Genomic DNA, 13668 nt, shown 5'->3' on the forward strand with positions numbered 1-13668 from the left:
TTAACTCTCAGATGAGGTTTTTTGGCATGCAAGCTTTTGCTTTTTGTGCTTTTTTTTTTTTTTGAGCTAGATTTGCTCTGTTGCAAGAAAGGTGCATTCAATAGTTATATTTTTAAATTAAATTTTATTACATTTACTTTACAATCATGTTTTTATGAATATTAGATTAGGCAGTCATGGAAATAAATGTACATGACAATTTTTACATGGTAATGAAATGTGGTAGAACTGTGATGGTGTATTAAGAAAAATGTGTCTTTTTTTCAGGAACTTTGTTAATTAACGCATTATAGTCTAGGTTACAAGGTTCTTTCTTTAAACCATATATTTAAATATTATATAACTTGATGCTATTTCTGGGAGTAACACTTGTCTATTCTCTCGATGTGGGAAAGCCAATGACAGACTCAATACCTGCTTCTCAATAAAATGCAGCTCTATGTCTGACCAAATTAGGTTGGCAAGGTGTGGAAGGCATATAGATTCTGATGGCTCTTCAAGTGACAGTGTGAGTGATTTTATGCTGAATATTGCAATAGTCTATATTTGATTTGTGGTGATGAATATTGAAACAAGAATATTTTATGGTGTCTAATTTTTATGAGATTTAATTTCATAATTTATAGGAATATGATCAAATAACAGAACTGCCTATTCATATTGAAATAAACCATGTCTCACTAGCAAATTGTTGTACCTCTTGGAATTTTTAGAATCACAGAATGCTTAAGCTAGGACTAATTTTGGAAATCACAGAATATATAAAACTTTTATTTTACAGATGAGATAACTGGGAGATTATGAATTGCTCAAAGACATATCTTTGTTACAGATGGAGGTACTTAGAGAGATTGTTGTTATTTTAGAGTTTTCATTTTTTTGTGAGTCATTACATTTGTAACTTGAGTGATAATCCTCACATATTTGTATTCCTTTTCTGTGTAAAATGTGGAATCATGTGAAAAATGATAGCTCCTAATGATTAATAGTTTTATGGAATATTATGAAATAATTTATACCTTGGAAAATTTACCATTTTTTAATTGATACATAGAATGCCAAACTGCTTTAATTTATTTTTTCAAGGGATGTGCATTTCATACATCTTTATCACACAGAACTCTCAGAGTCGTTTTACAGAAAAAACGTACTGAGAAACAGAACAGAATCATCTATCAGGCTGACCTATATTTGTTTTTGTTTTTTACGCTATAACCATAAAATTAAAATCAACCTTTTGAAAACCATATTTTATTTCCAAAGTGGTAATTCTCTTCTGCCGAGTGGTTATTGCCTGCTTCTCACAAAAATATTGGTGGGGTTCAGTTAAGACCGTGATCACTAAACGTGAGCCGTGTCTGGTGTGCAGTTGTGAGCTGTCAAGTAGGTCGTGTGATGTGGTACTGTGAACCGTTGAGCGGAGCACAACCTTATTTATGGATTTCAAGTTTAATCTTTTATAATAAAAAGTGATTCATTCTTCTCAGGGAACACTGGAGAAGGACCTGCTTTTCACAACTTCTCTCTGAGCCCTCTCTCCCACTGATTCCTGCTGTCTGTTTGAGCTGGTAATTAACGTGGGGATGACAGTTCTCTCCAACAAAGGGCAATAACTAACTCTGGGAATTCTTGAGGAAATTACCTTATCCTGACTTTACTCCATCACCTTTTTTGGATGGATTTTGTTTTAATTAGTCTCCAATTTCAAGTTAATTTGCTGATTTAATTGAGTAACACGAGGAATTGAAAGAAGTTTAAAATTTTAAATTACAGAAAATGTAAGAATGCTGTTCAAATACATGAAGAATGATTTATGTAGTTCTAGTGCTTTATGTTTAATCACTTAATTTGGGGGAAATATGCCGTATTATTAAATTATTTTAATAAACAGTTTTCTTAGTTGTTTTTAATATTTTTGTTTATAACAAGATTAGTACAGAAATAGGCTTTGAACATGTATTGTCTGCATTTGCAAATGTTTTAGAATCAGAGCAATTATTTCTTGATAGTCGGATCTCCAAGGAGACAACACGTGGCAATATGTTCCTCTATAGTCCTAAGAGACTCATACAGAGGACCCTGGAGAGATTCAGGCAGAAATCTCACCATCCCTAACATTAACTCTTTCTCCCTAAATCCATGCATGCTATATATCATAGTCTAAAACACATTTATGTTTTCAAATTTTAACATCTACAACTGGTATGCATATTGTAATCAGAATCATTTTATAGTCTCTATCAGGCAAGCAGTGGTCATAACTCATTGTTTTTTCCTGTAAACTTTGCCCATGTGATCTTGCTCATGATTTCTTCTATTGAGTAGTTTGTAGGGTTGGAAATATGTGTGTTGAGTTTAGTTGCTGTCTGAAATGCCTGCAAAGAATGCATTATGATTTAGTGTTGACATCTAAAACTATTTATTATACAAAAAAAAGAATTGAGCCATAGATAGGGATATAAATTTGATATTAATGAAAACAATATTCATCTTTGGAAGTGTTTGAAAAATGCCAACATTTCTTGGTCCTCAACAAACAAGTACCTTACGGGACCTAAGAAACAAAGATAGACGTAAGTGGCTCCAACTGTATTATGTTGTGTCATGGCTAGAAATGCAAAAGGAGTACCTGTCACAAGCCTGGGCAAATTGAGAGCCATGGGAGGACGGAGGGAGCCGCCTGCCCTCGCACCAAGAGATCTACTGGTTGCTTGCCACTGTGCCCATTTGTCCATCTGGGCAATTCAACCTCTTAACGCCTTTTAAAAATACTGTTTTGATGTTGCCTTCAGAATCCTCTGAAATACATCAGACCTCTTCTTCAATTAAATTTGCCCCAAGGCCCACTTTTTATTTCTCGACTTGAGTTACTGCCAACTCTTTAAAGCAAGAGATCGCCAGGAGTGTAAATCAGACCCCAATTTGGCCCCTTTTAAGATCAAACGCAGCCGCATTCCCCTGTGCTGCTTTGAAATCAATTTCTTATGTAGATTAATGCAGAAAATTAAAGTTCCAGAATATGTTCAAAAGCACTACACTTGCTCTATAGGATTTCCACTGGGCTCGGTCCCAGAGAGACGGGCTGCCTTCCGTGCCTGGTTGGAGGTGGTCTCCACAGCCTGGACTGTCCTCCCACAGAGCACGTTTCCTTCCTGAGACTTCGAAAGATGAAATACCCAAAGCCAAATCCTTGACGAGTGTTATTTTTCTAACATTTTAAGTAATTAGCAGATAATTTAAAAATAGTTAATAGGGACCCAGGGTTACTAACTATGGAAACTGACCACATTTCAAAGCCAAACATAACTGCTTACAATCTTGGAAATACCTCTCTATTTTCTGAGCGATGTGGTTTTCCAAAAGCCATCCTTAAATCTTAAACCCATTTTATCTTTACCAGACAGAGACCACTGTAGAGCATCACTTTTTATTTTCCTACAGGAAATAGAAGAGAGGATTAGATGGGCTTTATGATTTCAGTTTCATTCATATCAGTTTCCCAAGTCTCTCACCTGTGAATTTAAATCTCAACTGAGAAAATAATATGACACTCAGATTCACATTTCCTGTGAGAACAAAATCTAAAATGCTTTCTCTCTAGTAGAATGGCACCTGAAATAACCCTGTTTTCTAGCAAAACTTAGAAATTTGCAGGGGTATTATGTCTAGCACTTGTATTTTCTGATGACTCCTTCCTTTAATTGATGCCTGTCTCATGTATTTAAATACTTTTCCAATTGGTACTTAAAATTTTTTTTGTCTTCATCTCACGTTGACGCACGTGTTCCTAATCCTGAATTATATGTGCTTCTCTCCACATCCTTTTTTTATGGGCTCAGCACACTCTCACAAAATATGTCCTCATACTTCCTGAAATTATCTCTCCTTTTCTGTGTCTAGAGCTCTTAGAGGATCTTCAGTCTGTTTTAACCTGTTGTTTCCATTCTGTCAGGTTGTTTCACATTTACTCTCAACTGGAAAACTGATAATTACTTCAAAAGTATCATTAAAATGCAAGTGCCTTTTTATGGAATCCAAACCTGTATCTTTACTCAAAGGTCCCGTGGGAGCCACAAAAGCTTACCCCTCACGTCCCTCTCTGTGATCTCACCATTCTTCATCTGCCTGTTTGCTCATTGTTTGTTTGTTTTGATTCCCTGAGCCTTCGGTAAGTTTCTCTACACCTGTTGAGCACAGATGGCCTTCTGTCATTTCTTTTGTCGTTGCAGTAGACGTGGCTTTTAATATAGATAGATCTATAAGAGACTAGAGAAGGGAGATAGATCACAGCTAAAATCCAGAATCACTACATGACCGATTGAGTGGATTTCCATATTATTGACTTGGAAGGACTTACTGATGTGTGGAAGCAAGTGAATTCTCTATACATTCAAGAAGTATATACCTTGAGATTAGCAGAAAAACAAACTTTCTCTAGAAAGGATACAGGAAATAAAAATTAATACATTCCTCCTTGTGAAACATGTAGGTAAGGGGTTATTGTTACTTGTATTACTATGTTAGGGCATGACCGCAGCCAGCTTTTTGCTTTCTCAAATTTGTTCATTTTTAGAAGAAATTTGTGTAACATATTTAGATTTCTATTATTTTATAAGAAATTTCCCTAAAAATATATGAATTTCACAAGGATACCACAAAAACAAAGCACTACAACAATCTTAGTTATGAATATCAGTGCGAAAACTTTATATTACCAAATGTTGTATACCAGTGTTCATAGCACCATTATTCACAACAGCCAAAAGGTGGAAACACCCCACATATCCTCAACAGATGAATGGATAAGCAAAATGTGGTATAGGTACAGTGGAATATTATTCGGCATTAATGAGCTGTGAAGTTTGGATACATGCTCAACATGGATGAACATTGAAAACATCATGCCAAGTAAAATAAGCCAGACACAACAGGATGAATATTGTATGGTTCCACTTATATGAAGTACTTAAAACAGGCAGATTCACAGACACAGAAAGTGTAGTAGAGCTTACCAGGAGCTGCGGAGAGGGAGGAATGAAGAGTTAGTGTTTAATGGGTGTAGAGTTTCTGTTTGGGATGATGAAGAAGTTCTGGAAATGGATGTGGTGATGGTTGCATAACATTGTGAATGTACTTAATGCCACTGAATTGCACATTCAAAAATAGTTAAAAGGTAAATTTTATGTTATGCAATTTCACCACAATAAAAATAATGTTACAAAAATATTACCAAATGTATTTCAATAGTACCTTACCAGCAACATAAATTACATTCAAATGTTGTTTATTTCAGGGATGCAAAACTGGTTTAGTACTTAAGTATATTTTTAAAACTTCACTGAAGTTTTAGATCAAATGAGGCATTTGATAAAATCAATATTCCTTTCCTCATGAAATAAACATGAACATATGTAATATGTCCATATTTATAATCAGTGTGAATAATTCATTTATTTAATAAGTGTCAGAGAGAGAACTAGTGAGGCATTTGGGGCAAAAGAAAAGGAAGGCTAAGCTCTTAACTCATCTTTAGACCAACACACTTCTCACCTGGGCCTAAGATTAAATGCAGAAAAAAAAGTGGTAAAATAAATTATGGGAAATTTATTTCATAATATGTAATTGAGGGAAAGCATTTCTAAGAAAGGTGGAAAATATTGAAGTCATAGTAAGTGATTAAAATATTTTGCAACCTAACACTAAAACTTCCGTACAAGTGAAAATGGTGATGTTTACCAAAATTGAAAGGCGCAATCAAAATGATAAACTGGTGTGACTATTTGAGAAATAATTGAAACACATGACAGAAAGTTCATTTTCTTTATATGTGACGGACCCACTTCCTCTAATTGAACAAGAAGCCAGTGCTATCAGCAGACGGTTATCACACATGTACTGATTAAAGAAAAGAGGAAAAACCTGAACCACGTTTATTAAAAAAATGTAAGTTCAGGTGAATTGGAAATTTCTGGTCTCTATCAGACTGACAAAAAAGTTTGATAATAACCAATAATGTGGTTAGGGTATGGGGAAACGTACACCCCATAACCTGTTGATCAGAGCATAGAGATTCAACTATGTTTTGGAGCAGTTTTGCAAAATCAGTGAGAATCACAAAGGCACAGACTTTGGGAAGCAGTTGATTTATTTTAGAATTATATGTTTGCACAAATATGTATTGTTCAGTGAAAGTATAAAGTATTATAGTTTGTTCCTCTTGAGTATAAAAGAAATATATTTGTGTGTGTGCATATGATTGATAGATATAAGTAAAAGGGAAGGGATTCCTTTTTATTACAGGCTTTTTTGTGCTGTTTGAATTAGTTACTAATAACATTATTTTCCTGATAATAAAGATATTTTAAAAATAGTTTGGGCTAATTGAAGACATTTAAAATAGAAAAAATTGCTTCTATTTGGAGCTTTTTTTCTAGATTAGAGAAACAAATAGTAAAACCTAAGGATTATTGAGTGTTTTTTATATACAGACACTTCATATATTTTACATGTATTCACACATTTATTTGTCCCCCAAGTCCTAATAATTCTATTCTTCCCATTCTATAGATAAAGAAACTGAATCTCAGAGGAGTTGACTTGCCAAAATCACATTATTGGGAAATGACCAAGTCAGGACTCATATCCAGCCACTCTGGTTTTGCAGCCTGTTGTCTTTACCTCATCACACTGTGTGGTTCTGTTATTATAATGTGAGCAAATGACATCTTAAAACATACAGTACAAAATTGGACCCCAAATATGACTCATCAGTTTCTATTATGAACTTAAAAACTAGTTGAAAATTTTGTTTTTATAAAAAAATCATACACTTCTATTTCTGGTTTATGAGTAAATATAGAGCTGAAATGAACAGTATAGTCTAAAACTCAAGTTTAGAGGAATAACTAACTTTAAAACATCCTAAAATAGTATTTAGGTGGCCGGCCCGGTGATGCAACGGTTAGGTGTGCTTGTTCCACTTCCACGGCCAGGGGTTCGCTGGTTTGGATGTCGGGTTTGGACATGGCACCGCTTGGTAAAAGCCATGCTGTGGTAGGCGTCGCACATATAAAGTAGAGGAAGATGGGCACGGATGTTAGCTCAGGGCCAGTCTTCCTCAGCAAAAAGAGGAGGATTGGCAGTAGTTAGCTCAGGGCTAATCTTCCTTTTAAAAAAAAAAAGTCTTTAAATCTGGGACCTCACACTTAGAGAACTAAGGTGTTTGTGAGTACTCACTCTATATCAAACCATGAGCAAAACACAGTGGACTACTATTTTCTTCCTTCAAGAACACTGTGAGAGTTCTTAAGAAGAGACTAAGGTTTAAAAATATCTAAGGACCGTTTCTAAAGCCATGAAATTTGTCAGTGATAGTGTTAACGTTGGAATTCAGGTCTGTTTGCATCAAAGCTTCTCTTTGCATTAAACCACTGTTATGATTCACTTTCTTTTATATGAAGAGGCATCAAGATAATTCTGGACACAGTCTGCTAAGATTGCTAAGGGCCACAGATGGAAAAGCAGATGTATTTCTCCTCTGGTGTTAAGTGAGGCAGGGATAATAGACTCATTAGTTGGAGTGTATCTCATAGGTCATATGGTCTAATCTTCTACCCAATTCAGGAGTCATTTCTACAATATCTGTGATGCTCATCAGCCTGTCTACTAATATCTCTAGTGATTAAAAAAGTTCACTGCATTATAAAACACCTGGATCTAATAATGAGTAGACATTGCTGTTTAATTTTTTTTTCTCATTGAGATACGATCTTTATCCCTGTAAGTTTCCATTGGTCTTGGTTCTGCCTTCTGTACCACTAAAGAACTCACTTGAAACACTTGAACCATGATCTTACTTGAACTGTCATTGATACATTGTCTTCATTTGGCTTCTGGACACCAGAATTTATTTTTATCTCCTGTTCGAAAACTGGTTCCATTTCTCAGCTTCCTCTGCTGGTTTCTCCTATTGCACACAACTTCTTAATGTTAGAGTTCCCCAGAGATGATCCATGGTGCCGTTCTCTGTTTATACTCACACTCCCTTGGTCATCTCACTCATGGTATGGCTTTACATACCGTAGAAGCTGGTGATCCAGCCAAGACATCTCTCCAAGACTTAGATGTGAAGCTGCTTCCTTGACATCACCACATGGATGTCTAGACATCTCAGATTTAACCTGTGTTCTCCTCACCCCACGCGTCCTTCACCTGCAGTCTACATGTCTTGGTTGTTGGCGATAGCATCCTTTTACTTGGTCAGGCCAGAAACTGTGGACTCCTCCTTGATCCTCTCCTTCTCCCACACATCCTGTCCAACCTGCCAGCTAATCTGGTAGTCATATCTTCAAAATAAATTGAGAATCAAGCAGCTCTCACCACCTCCACTGCTATTACCCTGATCTAAGCCATCATCTTTTCTTACCTTGATTACTGTGAGAACCTCTTTGCTGATTTCTGCTTCGCACGTGCCTTCATCTATTCCTGGCCAAGTATTTATAATCCCTTTACCCTTCTCTAGTTTTCCTGTTTTCTATAGCATGTATCACCTTCTGACATACTTGGTAATTTACTTATGTGTTGTTTTTACAATTTCTCCACACTAGAATGTGAACTGCAAAATGCCAAGTCTCCTTATCTTTCTCGATCATTCATGTACCCCAGCCACCTAGAACAAAGCCTAACACATTGTTTGGCAGTTAATAAATATTCACTGAATAGATATAGAATAATTATACACCCCTCCTCTAAGACACCCTTGCTGGAGGAAATACAGTTGTTGTTACAGATCCAGAAGAAGCATCTCTCTGCTCTCCCCTTTTGCCTTTTCTTGCAGAATTCCCAGGGGACCTATCACAGTGGCAGCAGTGACGTCACAGGTCCTCTGGCAGAGACCCCAGTGTCACTGTCCTCACCGAAACCTCAGTGCTGCTCTAATTTGGGAAGAGAGAGTCCAAGTACAAGAAGAAAGCAATTGCAGTGCAAATTTTACTCAATTCTAATGCCTAGATAGTCGGTTACTTTGCTTAACCAAATTGTCTAATTAAAATGAAGTTAAAAGGTTAACTCAGAAATTACTTTCAACTCATTTCTGAATATCATGTTATGATTTTATTATTTAATTATCCATTTTTAGTAAGTGCAGTATATTCAACATTATTTGACCTTTTACAAAAGAGCCTACGAGGCCTCCACATCATCATTCTGAATATTAATTTCACTTAATTCATTCAGTCATTCAGGTGATATTCATTGGATCTATGTGGCAGTCACTTGGTATTCAACTTGTAAATGTGAAAATTAAAAAGATACTTTCAGTGGTCTCAGAAAATCCTGTAGTATATTTAAACATTTGTCCAACTATGGCTTCATACTATGATGGATCCAGAAGCTTTGGGATTGTGTTTGTTTATGTAAAAGCCTGAAGGCAGACTCTCTTTAAGAATTTCCCTTAAACTTTAGAGCCTGAGGCATGAAAAGGAGGCGAGGATATAGAAAAAATAGACCAGAATTTGAAAAACAAGGCAGAGAATAGAAGAGAGAAATCATCTAATTTGGGATATAGGGTTGAGAGGAGCGGAGGAGTAAGATCAGGGGAATGTTTATCTTACTGTCAAGTCCTCTCAATGGGGCAACTTTAATTCATATGGATGTTTTTGTAACCTGGTAATTTTTAGGTCTGGCCTCTTCTGTAGGGTTTCTATGTTTCTGGAAAGAAATTTGTAAGAATATATTAAGATGTAGAATTTCTTGAGATGCTAATGAGAGCTGTGAAGAGACTGTATAATACGATGGGAAGATAATAGAATTTTGAACCAGACACACCTAAGGGTGAGTCAGCTCCACTTTCATTCAACTGTGAAAGTGGCAAGTTCTGAAAAACACCTTTATCCTCAGTGTTTTTCAGCTGCAGCGTGAGCAAAATGACATGCCATGAGGTTTCATCAGGAATACATGAGAATATAGGTACGTACTTGGCCTTTGTGTACATACCCGATGAAAGCTTGCACAAGTATAACCACTGAGTAAATATTAGTTTCTTTTTTTCCTTACTTAAAACACTCTTTCTGGTGGGGAGGCAACTACTCTATGCCAGGCTCTGTGATGTGTGGTGAAACAGATAGTTGCAATTATTTCCCTAAGAGTTCTACAACCCCCTTCCTGAAAGGGAGAACCGTTAAGATGTTAATAAAAATAGGGGTAAAATGAATGAAAGGGCTAACAATTATGTTGGTGGTAGTGAAAGTTTTTATTTGTTGACTACTTACTATGTATCAAGCAATTTTTTTCTGTGATTTATATTATTACCTGATTTCATGCACTTAGTATCTCTGTGGAATATGTACCATATAGAGGAAGAAATTTCGGTACAGATAATTAAATTGTTCAAAGTCATGTAGACATTTAATAGCGAATCAAGATTGAAGAAAAGGGGAAGGCTTAGGGATAGATGTTATCGTCAATATTTACTATGTTTATTTGCAAACTAAATTTCTTCCTTGTTTACTTCAATACAATTCTAAAACATTGTTCACATGTACTCCACATCCTTTTTTAAATGTTTGGAATTTGAGATTGAAATTTGTGAAATGTCATAAATTGAAAAATGAATATTCTGCATATAATGTCAAATTATGAAATGAATGTTTCTATAATCTATGTTGTTATTATTGTAATTTTACATATAAGATCTTTGACTCATAGTTATGTATACACCACTTTGTATTAAAACATGTGAATGCATATCGTGACAATGTATTTTGTTGACTTGCTATGTTCCCATCTGAAGACACATCTCTTAGAGGCAGAAACTGATGCTGCTGCTAGTTTACTTTTAATTACATGTACTAACTACATGAGAATGAAATGTGTGTTTCAGTTGGATATTTGTTGGGTAGTTGGAACTATTGAAACTTCACAAAATTCTTCATTATCTCTCATTATAAATTTTTTCTGCTTTTTTTTTTTCCTCCCCAAATCCCCCCAGTATATAGTTGTATAGTTTTTTAGTTGTGCGTCCTTCTAGTTGTGGCATGTGGGATCATGCCTCAACGTGGCCTGATTTAGCGGTGCCGTGTCCGCACCCAGGATCTTAACCGGTGAAACCCTGGGATGCCAAAGCCGAGCGCACGAACTTAACCACTTGGCCATGGGGCCAGCCCCTGCTTCATTTCTATGATAGGCTGTGTAATATGAAATTAGAAATCATAACCCATTTTGGGCTTAGCTTACCTCATTTTTATTTTTTCCTTTAGAGTAAGGTAGTATATTTTTAATCTAATGGAAAAATCATTAATTTCACGGTCTCATAAAAAGCTGAAAAATTAACTTTTTAGAAGAGTAACTCTCGTTGCCAGAAAAGTCTAATAACATAAATTTTGTTTTATGACTTCAGCAATAGAATTTAGCAAAATGCTTAGAAGAGTATTTCTTTTTCTACACTCTGACTTATTGCAATTCAAATAGAATACTATGTTAGGTCAAAAATGGAATTTATATTTTAAAGTTTTAATGAGGAAAATTTAATTTCTGAGGTAGCCAGTACCCATCTGAATTTTCATCAAATTAAAAAACCTTCAAATTTATAAAGACTTTTGATAGTTTTGGTTATCTTTTGGGGTCTAATTTCAAAGTCTTGAAGTAGTTTTCTTTTTTTTTTTTCCCCTGAGGAAGATTTACCTTAAGATAACATCTGTCCCAACTTTCCTCTCTCTTGTATGTAAGTCGCTACCACAGCATGGCTGCTGACAGGTGGTGTAGGTCTGCATGTGGGATCCAATCCTGGGCCACCAAAGTTGAATGCACTGAATTTGACCACTAGGTGACAGGACCAACCCCATGAAATAGTTTTTGATTTTATAGTTTCATGCTAATCATGAAGTTGAATTTATTACTGACATTTGATCATGTATCTCATTATTCCATCTTGCTTTAGGTCAATCTAAGTCTACTGAGCTAGTCAAAGAGATGTTATATTATAAGATTTAATGTAGTCTTTAAAAATATTCTCTGAAATTGACTATTAAAATGTAATTTCTTGGATGATAAAAAATATATGGTACAAAACACACAAAAGAGCACATAGTTTAGTGGAACTTGGGAAACATTTTTCACGTTTGTCATTTTTATATTTGCATCACAGATGGTTTGAAATTATTAAAAGCTTCTTTACACACAGCAATTCTGTTCCTAAGCTATCAGATATCATTGGCTCAATGGCATTGCTAAGAACCTTTTAGTTTTTCAGTTTGTATAGAATTGTTTCTGACTACACTGGGAAATGTATGGGGAAATGCATTAAATTAAGATACAAAATTCTGCTGCCAAACTATGCTGTCTAAGTAGACAGACAAATGGCTGCAACTGTGTTTCACATGTGTGAGAAAGAGTGAGCCTGTTATGTCCCTCTGAAGTTATGATGGGTTTTTTTTTCCCCCAACACACACCTGTGGGATAGAGCACTCCAATCTTCACAAAAATGGAAAGATTATGTGGAAACTATTTGTTTTTCTCCATTTCCATCCTTCTTGCAAATGACTTATGTGAACTTGTATTTTTGTGAAGTGTGGAAGACAGATCTGGGAATAGCTTGTTCTGTATGTTCTAAAAACAACCGTATGAGGAAAATTGTTTTAGATTCTATGAGTAGTATTCATGCATTAAAGAAAAATAATAGCTTAGCAATGAAGTTGAATAAAATGATGCATGTGCGTTTTGCTACTCTGGGCAGTGTTGAGAACAGAGACAACCCTAGTGGCCTTAAAGTCTGCAAACGAGGCAAAAGATGTATGCCTTATGGTCTTGACCCAGGTCCCCTATATGGCTGTATACCAATTCCTGGTAATTTCATCTCCTGCCATGATCTTCAGAACGATGTATTTGCTGGTGACTCCCAAATCTGTGTCTTCACCTGATATCCTTTCTTGATCTCCAGATTTCTGTATCCAGTAACTTAGTTGACATCTTTACCTGAATGTTCCTGAGACAGCTCTGACTCAGCAAGATCAAAACCAAATTAGCTCTCTTTTTACTAGAATCTGCTCCTACTCTTTTGCTCCTATTTCAGTGAATGGTGCATCATCCTTGTTGCAAAGACAGAAATTTGAGTATCATCTTTGACTCTTGCTTTGACTTTATAATCTCCAAATCCTGTACATTCTTATCTCCTAAACACAGCTCACATCCATTCATATTTCTCCGGCCCCACTGCCACCCCCTCTTCTAGGCTTCCATCATTACTTTTTTTTTTTAATTTGAGTTCATAATAGCTTACATCACTGTGAAATTTCACTTGTACATTATTTCTTGTCTGTCACCACATAACTGCTCCCCTTCACCCCCTGTACCCACCCCTCGCCCCCTCTTCCCCTGGTAACCACTGAACTGTTTCCTTTGTCCATGTTTGTTCATATTCCATATATGAGTGAAATCGTCTCGTGTTTGTGTTTCTCAGTCTGGCTTATTTTGCTTAGTGTAATTCCCTCCAGGTCCATCCATGTTGTTGCAAATGGGATGATTTTGTCTTTTTTATGGCTGAGTAGTATTCCATTGTATATATATACGGCATCTTATTTATCCAGTCATCAGACAATGGGCACTTGGATTGTTTCCATGTCTTGGCTATTGTGAATAGTGCTGCAACGAACGTAGGGGTACATATGTTACTTT

General features: G+C 35.8%; 1 protein-coding gene across 4 annotated transcripts in view; it reads left to right on the top strand.

Moving 5' to 3' along the window:
- Positions 1 to 13668, top strand: part of KHDRBS2 (KH RNA binding domain containing, signal transduction associated 2) — a 560070-nt gene that overhangs the window by 81070 nt on the left and 465332 nt on the right. The window lies entirely within an intron of this gene.

Source organism: Equus asinus, chromosome 8 (assembly GCF_041296235.1).
Source record: "Equus asinus isolate D_3611 breed Donkey chromosome 8, EquAss-T2T_v2, whole genome shotgun sequence".
NCBI classification, from domain to species: domain Eukaryota; kingdom Metazoa; phylum Chordata; class Mammalia; order Perissodactyla; family Equidae; genus Equus; species Equus asinus.